This window comes from Branchiostoma lanceolatum, chromosome 12, assembly GCF_035083965.1.
Source record: "Branchiostoma lanceolatum isolate klBraLanc5 chromosome 12, klBraLanc5.hap2, whole genome shotgun sequence".
NCBI classification, from domain to species: domain Eukaryota; kingdom Metazoa; phylum Chordata; class Leptocardii; order Amphioxiformes; family Branchiostomatidae; genus Branchiostoma; species Branchiostoma lanceolatum.
Window position 1 is genome coordinate 8,524,652 of NC_089733.1, and position 22,766 is coordinate 8,547,417.

Sequence of the window (22,766 nt, forward strand, 5' to 3'; positions counted from 1 at the left end):
ACTTAGTACACTGTTTTTGAACACCTCGACCTGGAAACATGTTCCTCTTCATGGGGACCACCTGTCCATCGCGACCGTTTTTGCTCAGTCCCCCGGGTGGTCGCCTTGGGCAGGTTTGACTGTACATGTAGGCTAGTAGCTAACAGCTTAAAAGTTTTAGTAAAATCGTAAATTTAGCTGAACAAAGAAGTATCCTACTTGTTGGTCATTCACTTCGATCATTGAGTGATGGGAGGGAAGATGTGTTGATGTACAGTACTGTAAATGTATTTAAGTTCGCATGGTTTTTATTTCGCGCTAAGGCGAAAATGGAGTGTTCGCGGTGGTTTTGAGTTCGCGTTTGAAGCAATAGCAGCACTACAGTCACACAATGGAATGGCTTTTCGTGGTGATGTTAAGCTCAAGATAAAGAGTTCACCGCAAAGACTGCGAACATAAAACCACCGCAAACATTTTTGCATTTACAGTAACAGTATACTACTGGTAGTGTTGATGCGGTCTTTGCATTTTTGGCACCTGCCAGCCAGTAAGGTTGCCCTGAGTGCCCCCAGTTCTCTAAGACTTGGGGATTTGATGGAACATCTCAATTTTCAGGCTAGAGGCCAGAACTACATTAAGTTGTCAGCAAGAGGCTCTGCAAATCTCAAGCTTCAAGCTTCTTGTCACAAATCACTGACTTCCCTCGCCCTAAGGTCACCAATTTCACCCGCTTCTTATATTACAAATTTACGGAGGCACATCAAGTTCTTATACCTGGGATAAAGGGGATTCAAAAGTTTCCAGATTATAACAATGTGTCACTCTAGTTCTTCCTACTTCTGATACTCTGAAACTTCACCTAACACCTTTGTGAACGTCTGTATTGCTATTACGTACCCCCCCTCTTACAGCAATGATTTACAGTCAATGTCTATGCTATGATAATTGCAGCTGATTGAGATAAAAGTACATTGAATTTGGTAAAAAGCTTCACTCTTAAGTAAGAGTACCTCAGCCGATACTGTATACACATGTACAAAATATACACAAAATGGCCTGAGGAAAATAAGTATATTCACAGTTAAATGTGCAGCAAGATGTACTGTATAATGTATTACAATGGATAATTATGTCAAAAGTGAAGCGACCTATTAATAAGTTCTTTCAACTTCTAACCATTCATGTCCAGAGGTGTTCTGTTTATATCTCGGAGGCCTTTTGCTAACATATTACCCACAATGCACCCCATTGCACATACTGTACAGAATCTAATGCGTGAACAGGCTTAATCATGACAATACATGTGCATAAGAATTCCTTCTTATCATAGTTAATATATATATACATTATACAGATCAGTTGATGAGTATGATATAATCAAGTGGCGGTAAGGAATCTAACATTCCCTGGAATTATAGCAACACCTGTTTCAAGTCTAACCATTAGACCAAGGACATTATAGGGTTCTCAAAGGCAACCAAAGCAATATTAGGGGGGAAAAAATGGAAATTACAAAATGCTGAAATCTGTATGGTAAAGAAATTTACTAACACTGTTTAGCACATTTGCAAAATAACTTCATACTTCGAGCATTTTAAAACCGTGCAAAAACGAGCCGTATGATGATCCTCTTAATTTCGGGAGCCTACAAAAACCCCAGCGACATAATATTTTTGCATCATGGACGTCGCTATACATTGTGATAGTGCTGTTTGAACTAATCATGTATAGAAATGACTAAATAAATTGACTTTCAAAATCCAATTTTCAGGCCCTAATATTGTTTGGGTCCTTTAATTAGACTTGAAATACAAATATTTGGCATTGAGCCAGGCATTTGTACAGATACATGTGTGAGTTATAGTGTTGGGAAGAGGATCAAACGTAGTTTGGACACCCTTAAACCTCCCAGCTTGACAGAGACAGGTGTAGCATTAGTTCCCCACCGTGGATGTAATTTGTTAGGGCCTTCAGTAAGGGAGAAAAGCCCATTGGTTCCACAGGATTTATGGAGTCTGCAGAGATGGAAAAGGAGGCACAGAACCCGTCGATAACGTCCCTGTGTGCGTAAGAAGGCCTTCTCCTGGTGGGGAATTGACAAGAGACAAATTGGAGGATCTTCTAAAAGCATCAGTTAAGATCCAATCCCACTCCTTTCTGTCGGCACAATCTCCTGTCCTAACAGGATTCTGTCATCCATCCCCAGTTCCTGGGACTGTAACTGTAAGACATATTTACGACGTTCAGGGACAGCAATAAACTGTTTTACGCTAATGTGGCTTGTTATAGCCCTGTCATAACTTTTCCTTTTTATCTGTGACACCCAGACATTTGTGGGCATGGAGTTTCTAAGATAAAATGGCAGTATCTTACCTACCGGTAAGTAAAAGAGGTAGTAACTTTAAAGAAAATATGTTATTCCTTCTACCCACTTTCACCTGATAGTTGATGTATATAATATCAAATATAATGTAGTTGGCGAACTTTAAAAGTTTAAATTCTCCATAATGTATATGTAGTGGACCTAAGGGTTGTTCCATTTTGTTAGTGTAAGGCAGTATTACCCCTTCAAAAAAGCAACAACAACCCTCCCGATATTCATTAATGGAAAATCCCCCATAACCTTGATGGCGTGCCTTAATCCATATTCAGCCTGTGCCATCTTACGCTGGCTTTAATGTAAGCCAACATCTCAGGGGGGCAATGAGAAACCTGCACACATCATAATCAACACATCATGACACTCGTGCTTTCCCTAATCTTTCTTCATCTTCCCCATCACTCTTCCCCGTCGAAAAGGTCGTCCGCAAACTGGCTCGCCCGAAGATCGTTCCGTGATTGATCGTGAGCACCTGCGTCTGAGCCGAGGTATAAGTCACGTTGTTAAAGACGAGGCGGTCTTCAAAGAGACTCTCCATGCACGTAATTATAAAATCAATCCATTCCATTATAGCTCACAGGAAATAGAGGTCGGCAGGCCGCTGTACTTGAAGATTTCTCCCCACACCCCCCATCACCCAACGGGGAGGGAGAGGGAGCTCGCTGCGCGTTCTCATTAATCCTAAATAACCGCCCACCTTGGCGCAAACTTGCAGACGGTACAATATTACAGGCTTTCGGTCCTATTATATATTGAAGCTGTTTTGCACTTTTACTGCTGGGGCTTGGAAGTAATGGCTTTGGCTAGCTTCCAATATTTTGGACAATTTTTGCTGTAGAAAGTTTCCATTTTATGCTTTGAAGTGCTTCCAAGTCGTCCTGCAAGGGCAAACTGTTAAGTGCCAGAAACATGTGAGTCTAAATGGCAAGGATGATATACTATAATGCTGAGGAAAATGACTTATGTGTGCACTCTTCGTAGAAAATCCTTTATCTCGAAGTGCAAAGTGCTGGTTGACGGCTCCTGACTGTTTTGGCTTAAAAGTTTGAATGTCTTTTTAAGTTTTGTAACTTTGAAACATGTTAATGTCTCAATGCAATGTCAACATACAACATACTGTATTGTGGGCCTACATGCACAATGTATGTTGTGTCAGGGGTTGAAAGAAAATGTCCTGTTTCTATAGTGTATTAAAAATATAGATAAAGGTACAGTAAGGCATAATTAGCCATTTTGATTTTACCCAATTTGTGATCTGACTACTATAATTCAAATTGTATGTAAAATACAATGGAATGAATTTCAAGGAATGTTTAACTTATAATAAGTATGTTTCTAAATGTACCATATTGTGTAATGAGTGTTGAGAATCCTGCGCTCCCCCATAGGGCCATACCTCTCAGAAATATGTGCCAAGCTATCCTTGAGCTTTAGAGAAACAATACCCTGAGACACAAAAGAGAACTTTCCTTGAAATGTTGTAGAGTGGAACTCGTTTCCATCAAGTTCAGTAAGAGCATCCTCACTAGATAGCTTTTAAGAATGCTTGCAGTCAGGTGTGCAAAGGTTAGGTGAGACAAGCCGTTCAGTGTAACATATAAAACCAGCTGCTGCCACCACATGTGCCTGGAAAGCTGGCATGCTACGTGGAAGGGCGGTTATACCAGCTATTTAGATACAGATACACAGAAAAGACCAGGCAGGAAAGTCATGGCTGGCCCCAGCTGCAACATTACGCTCATTCATCGAAGCAATGCAAACGCAAGAACCCCCCCCCCCCCCATGCAGACACCCTATAAATATAAAGTCCATACCATCACAGCCAAACCTACAGCTTACCCCCCTCCCCCTTCACCTTGCTACGTTATTACCTTCACCCCACAGAGGTTACCTCCTGGAACATCACAGTACTTCACACCTGTCCAAGACTGCGCCAAGAGAGCCCACCACTTACCAAGCATAACTCTAAATCTCCTTCAGGGCATCATCCATAACTATATATTCTGTTTGAAATGACAAGCTGTCCAAATAATTTACCATACCCAGTAGAAGCCTGGACATGTCTGGAGGCGAGAGCCATAGGAAATCAATGAGCAGTCACTTACAAGTAGGTATGATACTGAACGATGGGGAGTACTTAACATCAAACATTGACATTCTGAAGTTTGGCAGGGCTTTTAGACAGCATTCTGCATTTATTACCCTCCTCAGTCATTGTAAAATTGGCTTCTCTTCCTACCTGTGCAGCTCAGATAAACTTGGAATGTTACAAGCATGGCAAAAAATGCAATAGATAAATATATAACCAAAGGCCTTGTTGATTTGATTATACGGATGACATCCGCACGTGCATCACTTTTCGTGCGTTTCGGATTACGGCAGCACAGCAAGGTTTGGAAGGTTGATTCCCTCTGGAAGAAAAGTTCGCTACAGCTTTACATGTACATGAACTTGTTGAACTTTTGCAGTAGTTAAATGTTTGCAATTTTTGCAGTAAGTTCATCGCCGCAGACTTAAAACCTCTGCGAATATGCTTGTTCTGTCTTCAGACAGCCTACCCCCTCTTACAACCGAGAACTAAAAAAATGCTGAAAACACTTCATTTTTCTCGAAGATATTTACAGTATGTCTATCGCTACCATAGCTCATGTTCATAAGTACTATAAAATTTGTTTGATAACTTGCTTTGTATAACCTTGAACTTCCTTGTCAGAAAAGCAACATTACAGCAGATTTCCATAAGCAGTCAGCTTCAATAGGCTCTTAGGCACTTCTTACAGAAAGTGCTGAAAAGGCAGTGCCACATACATGTACAGTAATAGTTCTTTTTAGTAGGTGAAAACGGGGCTTGAATTGCTGTTGGAATCACCTTCTCCAGTGAAAGAGCTTTGGAAGAAAGTGCCGCATGTAGTTTGTGGCCTTATGGTAGAGTTAGGACTGTTCCATTTATATTGCCTGGAGGGGTATTACTGATTTCATCAAAAAGGGGATCTATGTCCATTATTTTGTGATAGTAAAAGAGGGAAGATTATATTCAGACATTCAGGTGAGAGTTTATTGTTTCAACTGTTAACTCAAAGATTCTGCAAAGTTTTAAACATTAAATGCAACATAAGTTTGCATTTATTTTCGTTTGTTTATTTATTTACTTATTATCACATAGGTAGATGGCGTCGACCAATCAGAAGCCTCCATTTCCCACAATAAGTGGTCTGTTATCACGCCATAACACACCACTTATTGACGTCATGCCATAACAAAACCGTTGCATTTTGTAGATGGGGGTATCTTTTTGATGAATCTTTTTCTTAACCTTGTTTAAAATATCTTAATTGTCTTAAAATTCCCCCAAATGTCCTGAGAATACATGAAGAATTCACGAAAAAAGGAAACAAATTCAATTCAAGTAAAATTCAAACGGAAGGACTAAAAACAATATTTTTCACACCCCCGCCGTCAAAGTGGAACCGGCCCAGATCAGGCGATCGTTCGCAGAACGCGTTCGAACGTCCGCCATAAGAGTACCACAGTTTTTCGTCGAGGAACTGTCAGACGCCGACTTAGAGTCAGTTTTCGGGTCATGGGAAGTTGTGGAAGACGCCCAGGAACATACTTCAGCGGTTGGGGGGCAAGGAAGCTGACGAGTGTGACCAACAAGAAGCAGCGGGCACACAGAGTCCCCTCCCCACTCATCACATTGTATTTCCCGAAGTAGCAAATCATGGCAGACAAAGAAATCGCCCATGAAACCTCCTACGTTTCTACCCAAGAGGACCCCAGACCGGTATGTTCACGTTTCTGAGGGGTTTTACCTGACGAAAATTAAAAATATTACTGGCAAAGTGATGTCGTCTTGTTCAAAACAAACGCCCCCCTCCCCATGGCCCAAGTCACGAACACGTAACTTCCCGAAACCGATGTGTTGGCATCGAAAGAATTACGGTCAAAATCGCCCAACTTCTTACAGGTTTGTACCTACAATGATCTTGGCTCGATATGTGTACGCTTCTGTGGGATTTTTTTTTCCGGCTTGAGTAATGATTATCCGGGGAAACTACAACTTGCGGCAAAGGGGACTACGGTAAACATGTACGATTCTTACCACACCTAGGCGTCTAACAACCTGTCAATTTATAACCGTGTGGGCTCGAAGACAAGTCACCGCTTGTTTACATTGGATTATATGAAGATCATATGTACAATGGATTGATTTTACATGTATAGTATTAAATAAAGAATCTATGTATTATACAGAAATTTGTCTCTCTTATATGGGTCAGTTTGGATAGGCTATGTGATAATAACGTTAATGACCCGCCTGTTCCTCGGTGTATATGGTGTCATAACGCCTGGTCATGTGCTATAACCACCTCATAAAACCACCTCGTTCGCTTCGCTCACTTGGTGGTTTTATTCGGTGGTTATAGCACATGACCAGGCGTTATGACACCATATACACCTCGGGGCGGGTCATTAACCCTTAATTGTTACCTACTTTATTACAAAATATTTTTCTTCAAAGAATATTTGGTTTCATTCAATACTCCCTTGAAAAACTCTATTTTATGAACAAGACGCTTGTACAAAGGAGATGACGCATGCGAAATTGAAACGCAAAGTGGCTTAGACATTTCATACCTACGAACTATAAAATGGTGGCATTGCCGGAGGAGATTTAGGATAATGACAAAAGCCAGATTAACTTGTCATCAAAGCAAGACCAGATAGTCATTCAAACAGGATAGAACAACCAAATTTCATGACATTGGTAGTATAAAACCAATGTTGCTGCACACCGACATGTACTTTGGGGAGAGACAGTTTCCATTCAATCTGTTTTTACTGCTTCAGAGGCAATCTTTTATCCATTACGTGGGGTAAATCGTTCTTTCCGATAGAGGGCAGGCTGCCATTGAGTTGTCTCCTTTGCTTAGCCAGCAGTTCTGATGAATGGAGGGTATTATCTACACTGCAGTGCACATCTCTACATACTAGGAAGTCGTATACATGTACATGAATAAGCAAAATATGTTTCCCACAGATAATGCACTTTCTGCGGTGGTGGATAGTTTCTGCGCAAGACGAATCGTCCAATAAGGCAACCCAGCAGTTAATGTACGATGTAAGAGGGCTCAAAGTTATAGCAACAAGGCATGAAAGAGCATTTTAAGAGTCACATGACAAACATATCCTTATCAATGTCAGACAGAAAGTCATGGGGAAAGTCAAGGTCTTCCATTTGATCAGATTATTCTTGCGCCCAAGCATTCTGCACAGATACTGGACTGAGGGGAAAAAAGAGGCCAAATTTAACAAACATTGGGAGATGTTTGATGTAGGTTTTCCATCACACGAACCCTATCTTTCTTAAAGGCAATGAAGCAAGAGGGGTTGAAATATGCAATATGTGATTTATATTCTATTACTCTTATTTTTTGCAATACGTGAGTTATGTACTATCATTTTATTCATCTATATTTCACATACATGTACCAAGCCTGCATTCTTTCAGTTTTGCCAAATCAAAAGTTGTTGACATTTTTTTTGGTAATCTGAAAAAAGTCAGTCATTCAAGCTCTGGATATCATAACTCAGGTTCAGCCACACAAGTTTTGAATAATTAGCAAAACATTTTTGTACCAACCTACCTTTTCTTTTTCTCTCCGTCTTTGCACCACAAATCATTTGACACATTAAAGGTCTCAAGTCCCAGTTCCTAAATCCATATAAGTTATAACTGATACATAAGAAGATGTCAGAACGCAGCTTCTCACCTTAATAAGGAAAATGTAGACTTTCAACTTCTGGTCTTCCTGGTTGTTCCAGCGAGGTCTCTTCTGACTGCTGTTGTCATAGTGATGACATTTGTCGTCTGTGCAAAAAGCGAGAGGCATATAAGACTCGTGTCACGGTGTTAAATAAATGCAGTCATGATATTTTGAGGAGGGAACCAAATTCCCTATTCAGAACAACTAATAAAAAAAGAAATACACAATGTATAAAAATTGGAAGTTGTCCTTTTTGAGTGCTTCATCTTTGAAGATCAATAGGAATAATTATGATGATGATATGGTCCATCACCAGCAATTATAGAAAATATCAAAATAATATATTTTTGAATAAATGTACATGACTTGTGTGGGAACAAAATCACAATGGGACGCACAGTAACTGTGATCAAAATGTCCCATCCTACTATTCCCAGGCCTACATGTATATTGTACTGCAAAAAAAATTCAATTGAGTTAAGACATTAATATTGTGAAATGAAAATATCAAATATGATGTATAATAAATGTAGGGTTAGAAGAGGTGTGTAATGACTGAAGCAAATATGGTCTCTATAAACAGATCAGAATACTGTTAAACTTCGTTAATGGCAATAAATGTCATAATTTAAGGATACAATCTCTCTATGTCAAAGATAATAAGGTAACTTTGAACTCAATGAACAGTTCAAATTACCTATAAAGTGATATTGTTTTCTACCCTCAAAGGGAAATAGCAGCATCCTGTTTTGATATCCTAGTTTTATCGAGGACAAAAACATTTCCATAAGGCATTGTATGTGCTGAATATTCTGTGTGCATTTCATTACAAGGCAGGTTGCACATTGAATTGTCTTGTCTTCCCCGTTTGTGCAATTTGTCTCAAATTGAGCATGCACATCTCAAATTGTCTTCATCCATCATCTACAATCTGTTGAAGAGTGCTCTGTCTTGTCTTCCATCCATAAAATATGAAAGAATATTTCCCACTACAATCTCAGTATAGATCTGGTATAACCCCATGACCAACTTTTCCCATGCATTTAGCCATCAAGACTTCAGTTGTCGCTAGCTTGGAATATGGATGACATATAATATGTCAGATCAGTTGGTAGTATTGTCGCTTGTCTCCTCTGCAACCCATATAAGGTCAGAATAGACACAAGGGCACCTCCTCCCATTGATTTTTGGATTCCTGTTCAGATGCATGGTAAACCTAATCAAGATGACTGCCAACTGTGGAACTTGGGGTTCCCTTCCGTTCTAAAGAAAATGTCACGTACACAACCGGGGACTGAATGGCAGTTTAATCATCGGCGGGATTATCCAGAGCGGCGTGACCTTTTCTCTAACCTTACTTCGTTTTGGGGCTTTACAAAATTAATGTAATAATCTCCTGCTGACTGCCTGTGGTTTATGGCAAATTTGAGCCATGCCAAGCCACCCCCCTCCCCAAACTGAAGGGGCTTCACGACAATTGACGTTTAAACCATAAATTCTTTCTATACAAGTACTTAAAATCTATCATTCAAACTATCATTCAACTATCAAGTGTGACAAATTCTTGCTTGATTTTTCCAACTTAAGTTTGGCACTTTCTGCAGATCAATTTGCTATTCCTTCAGCCTTACTTACAATATAATAAAATATTGGCTCTGTATCATAGCACAATAGAATAATGGTTGTCTTCCCAGAGCTTTGTATAAACCTTTATGTTTATAGGTACAAAATGTATGGTTACATTATGCACACACATGCCTGTAGGAACAGTTATTGCACAGTTAATGGACTCTTTACAATCCAGACGTTTGGTAGGATCAGGTGTGCAGGAAACTTCCTGAGCGAGAGGGATCTTTCCTTAAATCCCCTTTTCAAGTAAACCACCTGCTACAGATGTAGAGAGTAAGGAGAATAATGTGCGTATGCGTCATCTTTACAAACATCTAAGATGAGTCGCTAGACTGAAGATTTGAAAAAGCACTCTAGAAAGTCATAAAAGCACAATCTTTCAGTCCTTTTACATTTTACATAGGGGATGTGGCAGTGGCAGTTGTTACACTACTGCCTTGACCTGCCATGACCTTTCACCTTGTGCCTGCTATCTATCACTGCAGTTTGACAGTACGACTGGTCCTAAACAGATGATTTCTTTTCAAAATGTTTGTGTAAATGTAAGATAGAGTTCGCGTTCAAGCAAAGACAAGAGAAGGGAGGTGAAGCAAGCATATGGGATGAAATAGAACAAGTTGTAACTAACAGTTGACTACATTACAAGTACATGTAAGATACTGTAAATGCAGAAATGTTCGCAGTGGTTTTATGTTCGCGGTTTTCGGGGTGAACTTTCAGCGCAAACTTAAAACTACCACAAAAATTTTTGCCCACCTATGACTGTAGCGCTACGATTGTTTCAAACACGAACTTAAAACCACCGCGAACACTCCATTTTCTCCCTACTGCGAAATAAAAACCATGCAAACTTAAATGCATTTACAGTACGCGGTACGGGTACGAAACCCTACATGTACATGTAAGTCCAAGTTTTCGGACCCTCTGTTTCAGTTTACACTTTCCTAATGACAACTGCATACAGACAGCTCACTTCAGTCTCCATATATGTGCACAAGTGCCAACACGTTCCAACTTTCATACACTGACTTCTCTCCAGCAAATTTACAGTGGGACGAAAACCAGACAACCAGTCTGACCTTCCGCGACCTGGAAAGTTTCTTTAATAAACTCAGCTGCAATTGAGTTTACCAAATGTCAACTTCACTTTGAGCTTCAGAGATTGGGTCAGCCCTAAATTAGACCCCTAATCAAGTTGGAAAGTCGTAACAACGTTATATAATTGGATCCTTTCACATTGGGGGAGCCCTAACTATGATGCCATAACACAACTTAGTCTAATAGTATTGTAATACTAACAACTTTAACACAATGTTACATCCAAGTCAAGGTAGTAATCATGACCAAAATCATTAAAAACACTGCCAACATCAGTTGGCTATGTAGCCAGTTCACACATCTTATTTCTTACACAAGTCACAAATACAGTACCATCTTTATGGCAACCATTTTGACTCCTTCATCATAAAAAGGATACAGTAAACGCAGTAATAAGATTTAAATTACTAGTAGCACATATACATGTTCATGTACATGCAAATGTTCCCTAAGCTACATCTGTACAATGTTTTTAAAAGTTGCTTCCTTTCCAGGGCTCAAATACGTATCAAAGCAATTTGCATAAAAAGGTATGTAAGATTGCAGGTTAATGTTGCAGGCTACCGTGTATGAACATTTATCACATATAAAACCTGATATTACGAGGTCATTCACAATGTGTTTTGGTCATCTTTCATCAATAAAGGACACAGGGCCACAATTCCCTCATCATAGCAAAAACGCCCCAGTAGGAAAGTTGATACGACAATCGATGCCGCGACACAACAGTCCCAGGAATAGACACTGAAAGCGACCATTGATCAACGCTGCCGCGATCGACAAAATCGATACTCTTCGATAATCATAAGCCCCAGGTTTGCAACTTGGCTCAGCCCCAAACAATTACCTTAATTCTGAGTGGTCAGCCCAACATAATAAAGACCTACAGCTGATCAATAAAACGGCTCAAATAAGTTTATCAAACTACAGCCAAAAGCAAACTTAAATGGATCAAAGCACTCTAAATGCACATTCTAATGGTAATACAAGCCAAATCAAAGTCATTTTATCATCCTTTTTTTTTTTTTTTTTTTGTACATTGAATCTTGGCAAAGCACATGCATTCTTGAGTCATATTTCTCATAAGCATAGTTATATAAACTTATATGCTAGAGATGTATAATGGACCAGGACCAGCGAGCTGTATGTTTCATCTATTTAATAAATGTACATGCTATATGACCCCTACTATAGCAAGTAATAGATTGTGCTATAAATAATCTATTGGGGGCCCTACATCAAGGACATAGATTTGACCTTGCCTTGATGAAAGCCTACATTTATGGCTGAAATAGGCTATAATTCTCCGTCTGTAACTGTGCATCTTTCAATACAGTCTCTGGAAGGGCATAAATGTATGGTGTACTTGGGAATTACAATTACAGTCTTGAAGTATATTGTACAAATATACATGTAAGTCATACCGGTAACATATACACTGACTACTTGTTTTTGGTGAAAAATACCTATTCAACAGTAACTCCAATGCAAGCTTGCTAAAATTCTACTTGTTCATAGTATGTTACAGGCAGATGGTTCATACTAATGAGCTATCGATACAATAATTCATAATCAAATTTTCCTGATGCCATGGAAGATAACCATACTTCTCACAATTCAAATTTTTATGAAGTATGTTTCCCTTTGTACACATATGTGTACCTTGTCTTCCTCAATTTCATACCACTACCCAAAATTACAGAAGTGATCGCTTTCTTATGCATATTTTATATACAAATGCGCACGTTCACATATATCTTAACTTATCATCATAATACAAGCTCAGACACCTTGTCGCCTTCTTACATGTAATTTGTCCTGCCTTCATGCATACTGCATTTCGTTCCTAATAACTTTTTTATTGTATCGCTATCTTGGAAGAATCAAATTTTGAAAGATCACTACTTCCCCGAAACATCTTTGTACAGCAACGACATAACTCCACCCCAGCAAAGGCAGACTTCAAGTTCAAGTACAACTGTTCAAGTACAACCTTCCAAGGGTAATTATAGATGCAAGTCACAGACACAGACTTGTAAAAGCCAGGGGACTGATGCTGGAAGAATTTGATTGTCCATAAATACAGCAGTGATAATGAGTATACAGGGCGCCATAGGGAGCCCCCATATGTGCCTGATGACAACAAAATACGCACCTATGGGGGGATGCAATTACTCATTGATTATTGGATTTTACTGCTATTACCTGAATTGGGGGTCTACATTAACAGGGAGAATAGTCAGCAAGGCCTTTCATTATGTACTGTACTAAGTTGGACCTCAGCTAGGTTACAAATTTGGAAAGTCCCAGGCAAGTTTTTATGATGCTTTACAAATGCATAAATTAGAGAAATCTTACTACAAAACTCAAATTCTATTGCACCTTCAATGACACTACTTTTTTTCTACGATGACTTTGAAGAATTATTTCTAGTGCCTACACCACAAACAAAATACCTTCCAAGTCAGACATTCAATTCAGACAAACCAACCAGTAACACTCTATCCATATCTCTTATAGTATATCTAAATATAGCTAACAATAAATGATACAATTGATGAACATCAATTGAGTCTTATGAATTACATAATACGTCAAAAAATTGCAGAAAAGCAATATGGCAGACTGGATATCAGAGCCTAATGCATTTTTGCCTCAACTCAATGTCGTTATCTCTCCCTTGGCATTCTGGGAATATTGATTGTCATTAATGGGATTTCAACATCAGGATGGCCTACATTGAACTTTGAACTTTAAAAGTGATTCAAAGACTTCAAAGTCACCATATACATGACAGGTATTTATGTTTTCATGGAGAATAATGCTCGAGACACAATTTTCATATTCCCTTCAAGCTTTCAGTTAGTACAAGACATTAAAAGAATCACATGGTGTTCATATTTAATTTCATCAGGACAAAGATTTGTTTGTTTGTTAGATAAGAACAAAAGGTTCTTAAGTTATGCTAACAAAGAAGTCCTGATACACACACACAGACACACACACTCAGACACATAAACAGCCAAAAACTATATCTCCATTTTTCATGAAGATAATAAGATTCCTCAATGTCTACAATCAATATTAAACCAAAGTCGTAACTTTATTCACCCATGTCTAACTAGCAATAAAATGTGTCCTTTGTTTGACAGTTGAACTTCTGGGAGGAGAAGCCAGAAGTAGGCCTAGGGGTTTTATTAGGTGCATCGCAGGGGCCTGGATTTATGCGTCAGACTGATGGTATAAAAACGACGCCAGCACCACTCTCCCATTTATAATAACAACCCCTTGTGCATGCCAGGCGTTATGATTAGATCTTCCTAATTACTGGGTTTCTAGAAGACATTCACCCATTACCTAGTAGGACAAGTTTCCAAAATAAACTTAAACTTTATGAATTTCTGTTGTCTATACAGTACATGTCAGAATCCCATCCATGTACTGTAAATACCTTTCTACGTTTGTCGGGATTTAACTTCCCAGTAGGGAGAAAATCAAGTGTTTGTGGTGGTTTTATGTTCACGGTTGGAACAGTAGTGAGTAGCGCTACAGTCACAAAATGGAAACACTGGCACCTTTGGACTGTTGGAAACCAAGATAGCGCATCTACATGTACAGTACAGTAGACTTTCGGCAGTGCTGGCATGAGCAACAATCACTGATCTATGTAGAATACTGTGACAGTACTGAATCTGCTCTCTGTATGGAAATTTACTACCATAGCGTTGGCAATCAAACTTATCCTAGCATTAGACAATACACAGTGAAATGCCTGGCAGTTGCGGACCACTCAATATTTTGTTCTAGCCATCTTGCTCTGCTATCTCTGTTACATGTAACAGACCTATAGCCTATGGTACCGACTTGTGACTGCAAGGTCTCGACATAAGCAAACAAGTACATGTACCACTTGAATAATATTACAATGTATGTAGTTTAATGTAGGTAAATTTGACTTGTTTTAATACAATGCAGCCCCCGTAACCGTCTGGATTCTTACGGATCTGAGGGTCTGGATATCCAAGTTCTCCTGTCCGGATACGTCGGGATCCAAGGCCATTACGTGCAGTGAAGGTTAAAGTTAAACAAGTTCCGGCAGTTATATACTAGTAACGCCTTGCCAGCCTGTCTTGTCTAAAAAAAGTGGAGAACCAGCAAACCCTGGACTGGAAGAGACACCCTAAAGGGCACCATTAACTGTGTTTGACTCCCCTAATGTGTCCTCTTCTGTAAGCCTGCTACCCTCAGGTGTCTCAGGGATAATGGACCAGAATGGTGCCAAGTGTACCTCACAGCTGCGCCCAACACTAGCGTCCTTCATTCCTGCACGTAATCAAACCATAAACTATCGCAATAAAACGGGATTAAGTGGACGACTGAGACATTGATACGAGGCCTTAGCGACATACTGTAAATGCAGAAATGTTTGCGATGGTTTTAAGTTTGCTGTTTTTTCGGGACCGCTTCACCACAAACTTAAACCACCACGAACATTTTGTCCAATACTGTAGCAGTATGTGACTATAGCGCTGCCACAAAATAAAAACCACAGCGAACTCTCCATTTTCCCCTTAGCGCGAAATAAAAACGATGCATTTACAGTAACAAGTGGGTATAGATATTGAATAATTCACTTTCAAGAAGGAGGTAAAATAGACGTTTATTTTCCAATAAAAAACAATTAAGTTAGTTAGAATTTTATCTTTTCTCCATTCCCTCATCTTTATGGAGAATTACTGTAAATGCAGAAACGTTCATGGTGATTTTATGTTTGCGGTTTAATAAAACCACCACGAACATTTTTGTCCGATACTGTAGCAGTATGTGACTATAGCACTGCCGCAAACTTAAAACCACCGCGAACACTCCATTTTTGCCTTACCGCAAAATGAAAACCACGTGAACTTAAATGCATTTACAGTAGTCTGTACTAGTTTTTTCTAGGAAAAAACTGCCAAGCTTGGTATAGTAAATAGTTTTTCTTTCCATTCATCTGTTAATCTGTGAGTCAATTCACAAGGTTGGTTAACCTCATCGCAAATAAATCAATTGATAAAAAAATGGCGTAAACGCATTATCACCGGATTAATGCACTCATTGATTCCATTAACTTTCAAAGCCACGCCAAGTGATCAAAAAAGAGCCCATCCTTTTTGTATGGCCTTGCGGTTGATTGCGGCGGGATCGATACATTTTCATTAACAGTGTAGACAAACTCATTTGTAACTGCCATGTCCTGGGAGCCTGGTTTCAGTGTCAGGTGGGGATGCTTAATGGAGGAGGAGGAACAGCCATTACAGGAGGTGGGAAACTCCTTCCAGGTGTTTTACTGTTAGCCAAAAGTCTTTATCAGTTGTGTGCTTCAAGAGCAGCTGAAGGAAAATAACTTTTGGAGCGTTTCGGCAGGATCAATCTAATTATTCGTGAACATGAACGCTTCATTTCGGTTTCCTTCTCTTTTAATCAGAATAAAACGGTTTGGGGGAATTGTCATAATGAATGCAAAAGCGGCGTGAAACCGGTTTGCCTCAGCGTCTATGACCTCGTACACCAGGTACGAGGGCTCATACTTCGCAGCTTCACTCTTTGTTAAGCGCAGAAAAGTGAAAGTTTTCAGCTGTCAATCGGATATTTCGGCAGTATTTTTTAATCGTAAAATCTTGTTACGGCCGCCAACTTGAGTTCTAACAGGTCGGCTGAGGAAACGGCAGTCCTGATATCTATATCTGAGAAATCAGGAGATCCAGAGGAACCTTGATGGCATATATCGGAACCAGGATGTGTTCAAAGAAATTTCAGTGTCAGGTTGAGTTTTTTCGCCCCATAGGATTTCATGTTATAATATGTGTTTTACATGGGCGCGTTCGTAATGAAGATATAGAAAATGTTTTTCATTCCATGTTGAGACCATTTACCCTAGATTATGTAAAAAAATTGACAACATTTTCACTACACACAATCTCTTTTGATAGCAATTACAAACTGCACTTGGCTACACCCCTAAAAAGGCATTTCCAGCTGTAAGCGCAGGACCGAATCACACACACTGCCTGGGCTGTGTACTTCCGTCCTTGCGCGCGGCTGCCGAACTTTGCCTGCTAATTTCTTCAGTTACAAACAAGCTTTCATCAGTTTGACGCTTGATATCAGCTGGGCTAGCTAAAAGGAATTTTTTTTACACCGATATAGACACACGTTCATGCAGCCGTTCATTTTTTGGGCAACGGACTCTTTTAGGGTACCCACTCAGAGTAATACAGGAATGAGACCTTAATGGAGAAGGCGGACCTGCTACTACAGCAGGAAGAAAACTTCAAGGTGTGTTACCCACAAGTCTTTATCAGTGGTATACGCTTCAAGAGCAGCTGAATGAAAATACGTCACAGGTTTATTGACAGTTACCTTTTAGGGAGAACCAATAAAAGTTTGTGATTGGGGTGACAGGGCATAACCAATGCATATCCTTCTGGAATTGACAGGGTGCCATGAGGTCGCTGACGATGATGTACATCCGTGATTTCAGCTATCATATCTCTTTTGGATTATACAAAACATTTCAGAGTGTATAAACTGCCTTTTTTCTGCTGGTCTGGCACTGTAAGAGGTTTGACGTCAGGCTTTTACATGCAGCTAGGCATGCGTCCATGGGTCTTTTGGACGTATTATACTAAAATAACAAGGAAATTGAACGCCCTCTTTTTCAGCTGGATGCACAGAGGATCGATTAAGCACAGCATCCCGCCCCCCATTTTTGGACTCCTTGTCTATAAATTCTAGCTAAAAGCCTGTTTCACGTGTTGTTTGTTGATACTGTACAGGGGAAATAACAAACAACTTGAGATATAATGCTTGCACAAAGTGTAATAGTTTTTCAATGGCTGAGAGAGCACTGCGGCTTTGCTATGTCTTCATTTGAGCTGGAACATCAGTCTCTAGCATACACACACAAACCTCTCACTGTTCCTCCGTCAATAATTCCCCCGGAATTCCGGGATATATGACTGCTACATGAAGTTAACACTCGTACTAGCGAGACTTGCACGTTATTTGCAGCTTTAATAAGTTACGAATTGCCCCGCTCACAACCGTAGACACCTAATGATGAGTAACGCTATCACGGACGCTGCGCAGGAAATTAAAGCACTGCCTGGAGGACGTTCATTTCTCCTCTCTCGGTGATGAGAACATCAGATCAGGCACCTTGCGTTACCTTTAAGTACGACATAACTCTTCCAAACCAGTTCTTATCACGCCATCCTCACGTGAGAAGGATGTGCCAATTATACGTCATTTCCCATCAAATCACACGTAAGCGGCCTTCCTCACAACGCTGCCCGCGAGTAACCGTATCTCACAAGACGGAACACCGGTTACAGCTCCGGTCTTGGAGAAGGGATTGACGTGCAAGCAAATCAGAATGAGGACCTGCAATCCAACAAGTTAACTTTTTATATTACCACCGCTGGGGAAAATGAAGCTTCCATTACGTAAGAGATTGTGTTATGCTTTTCAGCTTGAAAATCCAATGCTATTGTGCTTTCTCAATGTGCCTCATCACACGTAAGCACCCTTCTTCATGACGCTGTCCGCGGGTAACCGTATCTCACAAGACGGAACACCGGTTACAGCTCGGGTCTTGGAGAAGAGATTGACGTGCAAGCAAATCAACATGCAATCCAACTAGTTAACTTTTTATATTACCAAAGCTGGGGAAAATGAAGACTTCCATTACGTAAGAGATTGTGTTATGCTTTTCAGCTTGAAAATCCAATGCTATAATTGTGCTTTCTCAATGTGCCACCTATATGTATGAAACCGAACAAAAACTCATCTGCTACATTCACTGAAGTCATATCATCACCTCTCCATGGTACATCTCTAGGGCTTCACACAGTCTGACAATACCTCAACCTGATCTGAGGAAGGACACACCAACCAATGAAGCCACGGCCTCCTGATTTCCCAAGATCCCGTTTTACCCTTCCCCCTTACATTCGCAGAAATTAGGGGCATATTCTGTAATACCTACACTTGTAGGAAATCAAAGGTAGGTCTCCCTCTGCTGCGTGGTCTTGATTCATGTGAGACATTATTCACAGCTCATCACGCCCAGACTTGTACACGAAGAAAAGCCTTTATTTCCAACCATGTGCACCAGTGAACACAACTAGAGCAAAGATTCCAATCATTTCATGGTTTTGTATATAGAAGAAGGAATTAAACGAAAGCGTATTTGAATTCCAAGTAGGCATCCCGATACGTGCTTCATTTAGTTCAAGGCTCCTAGATTTACTTCATGTCAAAACTTGTATGGTGCTTGCTCTAACAATTACACGCATACATGTACACGTCACATTTCTTTAACAATCTGATACATGTCCAGCTTAGGGTTGTTTGCTATGAGAAACAGTAAGTTGCATGTATGAAAAATCATATTTTGGCATACAGACAAATTAGACCAAATGTGACACCTAAAATTGAAAATAACCATGTAACTTTCAACACCAGGAAGAAATTTTTGTAAGTCAAGCCCAAATCCAGGTTACAACATTAAGCAGCTAACCTAGGCCAACATTGTTTTCTGATCTTGTAACTTTGCTACTAAGGAAAGAAAACAACAGTAACAAAATATCAAAACCAGAAGTCCTGCTGCAGTACCATGAAGAGCTGCTAGGGGGCCCACAATGTAATCATTTCTTCATCCTTCCAACACCTACCAAAATAAGAAAAATTTCTGAAAGATCCATCCACAATTTCTCAACTTATGCTGTTTACAAACAGACACAGGCACACACAAAGACATAAATTTCTTGGAAAATAAACTTTGGAAGATGTCCAATAAACGTTGTACCATTCCAGCCAGTCAGACCTACCATTACCTTCCCCTGAAGGTCCAGACAACAGACAGTGGTGAGCACCCGAGGCTGATTGGTACAAAGATAAGGATCCGTCTCATCTAGAGGAAGCACCTGACATTCGTCTGCGCTACAGGTGGTTGACTATCACACCCTCCTCTGGAGCCTCTTATAATTGATGGCAATCCCTTTATTACTTTTAGTCTTTATGGGAAGTTCAATCCTCAGAGCGGCTGAGTACGCAGTACTACGGGGAAGCAATAAACCATGGAGTTGCGGACAGGTGCTTCATCATCACCTGTCCGTGCAACAGGTGATGGAAGCGTCTGCTCTCTTCCTCCCACTGAAACCTCTATTACTGTGGACTTGGGGAGAAATATGCACGAGGACAAGAAACTTTGTTCAACTCTAGGGGATGCCAAGTTTCTGGGGGTAGGATGCACGTGACACAGAGAAGGCAAGGTATGAAAGATTGCAAGTCATCTGTCAAGACTTCTATCTATACTGTGTATGATAAGGCTATATGTATGTATGATATCTAATACTCTTAAAATACAATGTACACATACAGGAACGTGACATACTCAGAACTGATGTGTATCCTTTTATCAGTTTGAACATCACTACAGGGTTGAACTATAAATACAAGGGAATCTGTTTTTCCATATTTTTCAACTTATCACAGTATCACATGATTGTGTAAAAACATCACTATATACATGTAATTACATAGTGTAGTTCAACAATCTTTGTTAGTGTCTTTTCCCACTGAGGCAATTTTGGTAAGCTTGAGAGCTCTTGACGTCACCAGAATTGATGGCTGCTCAGATTTTATTACTTCAGAAAGACGTGAAAATCTCATGACTTTTGCATGCAGGTATCAAGACAAGGGAACTTGAGTGTAGTAGATCCATATTGCTTTAACATACATTTCACAGCAAGATAAAAAGCATTACTCAACTGTAATGCAATTAAACTAAGTATAGAGGACATAGGACAGCGAGGGGGCCAATATAAAAGGCTCAAGCAACGCAATTTCAGAGCACCCTGGCACGCTGACAGTAGCGGGGATAAAGACATATTATATACTCCGACTCTCTAGAACGTGAGATTACTTATAACGCAAAAATGCATTCATAATTGATGGGTACTACTTCAGCTGTCTTTGAGAAACACAGCACTAATTCTGAGAGTGATAAAATATGGACTAGCAGGACTACAAGAAGAGCCGGGTGGAATTGAGAGTGCGTAAGCTTATCAAGTATTCCTTATATGGCGTCGTGCTGTTGTCATCATAGGTATGAATTCATCTTACCGGTACTCCCCATGCAGAACTATTCATCAACGCAGTTAAGTGTAAAATGTTATTTCAGCATGAATGTTCCTACCATAGATCATTTCTAACAACTTCTTGCTTTCCGTATGGTTGGCTGAGTTTCAAACTACCAAACTTAAATTCTTTGAAAGTGCATATATGTAGATTGCTTGGCAATCATAATACTTGTTTCCGGCCCACCTGCTACCATGTACTATTAAGGAATGATTTCGTACAGCTACCTAACATCTCTCAAAAGCCCGCACAAATCCGTGATTTAAGTCGAGGCTTTACAAGATATACTCACAACAGTGTTTCTGAAAGCAGTAGACAGAAGTGACATGTACACACACAAAGGCAGACATCGGATGTTTGAGTACTCACCAAACACTACATTCCGTCTGCTACTGGGGCGTGACTGCTTCCCGGGTCGGGCATGGCGACCTCTTCATAGCAGAAGCTCGGGCTGTGGCATAACAGAGAGAGACTTTAACATGCAGACAGGACAAACTGTTTTCTTCGGGAGTGAGTGATAGCAGTGTTTGTAAACAAAGGGGCTGTTGAAGGAAGTGCCTGAAATATGCAATCTCCAAATACCAGAAACTTCTGTATACAAGAAGAAGAACACAGCAGAATATTTTGAATACATCATCTATGTTATGATATTTTCATTGTTTGGAAATTTTCTACCATGTATGGAGGATTGTTTGCTTATGTTGATAGGAGGAGGAATTCCGGAGGAATATTTGGAGTTTTCAGAATTCCAATGGGAAATATCCAAGGGTTCAGATGTTCCGCTAGGTTAGAGGTCAGTGACCCCTGACCTTCAAGTACAAACATGACCCACTGAGGAATTACTCTCAAAGGTCATTACAATGTGGCTAAATAACAAGAACATCACCAATAAATTTCTCAACACTTTCATTTTTTTTTCTACCTCACTGGTACAGTATTTGCTTTTTAATGGTAATTACTAATAGATAATTATCAAAAGGTACAAGATGGCTGTCTGACATGTATTAAGATATCTATCCAGGTATAAACAAATGTCGCTAGCCAGGTGTAAAGAAACCAGCTGCCGTCAGAAAACAATAACATGGCTGACAAAATGCAACGTGATGCATGTTGGGCGACCACTTCTTGCGTATACCGGTATACTTTAAGACATTTCATATGTGTTGATTTAACTTTCCATGCATGTGTTAATAAAAGACAAAAAAATCGACCTGAACAATTGTCTTAACCTTAAATTTTGCACCTTAATTTATCAATCTTATTCTTTGTAACAGGCCCAGGTCCCATCTTAAAAAAACACAAGACTACCACACAATACAGACATTTACATGTAACATTATATCAGGTATAAGTGTGCTTTAAAGTAGAAATTCCCCATTCCTCTAAATAGCTACTAGTAATAGGTTCATGGTAACTCAATCCTCGTGCAAAAATTGTTGCACAAATATCAGTCTGGTATACATTGGGATTCTTTACACATGATCGCTATACAACTGGGAACCAATTAGTGGGCACTGTTTATATCTAACCATACATGTACAGGATACGCACACCAGGCATGGTGCACAGTTATCATGTATAGGCAACACTACTGTAGTAATTGTGTAATGTATAATGCTAAGTGGATGAGAATAAGCTGGTATTGTTTATGCATTGGCAGGTGTGAAACACAAAATTCAGTGGGAAGAAAGGATTGTAATACGGTATTCTTAGTCTATATATAGAGA

The 22,766-nt window shown here is 39.8% G+C and overlaps 1 protein-coding gene across 4 annotated transcripts in view; it reads right to left on the reverse strand.

Annotated features, from left to right (window-relative positions):
- Nucleotides 1-22,766, reverse strand: part of LOC136446562 (protein TANC2-like) — a 95,895-nt gene that overhangs the window by 48,578 nt on the left and 24,551 nt on the right. For 3 of the 4 annotated variants that reach the window (XM_066444998.1, XM_066444996.1, XM_066445000.1), the window contains exons 3-4: nt 21,409-21,490; nt 8,134-8,231 (exon numbers count right to left, since the gene is read on the reverse strand). The gene's annotated coding sequence lies outside the window, so the exon portion shown is untranslated. The remainder of the gene's footprint in view (nt 1-8,133; nt 8,232-21,408; nt 21,491-22,766) is intronic. The other variant, XM_066444997.1, reaches the window with a different exon arrangement.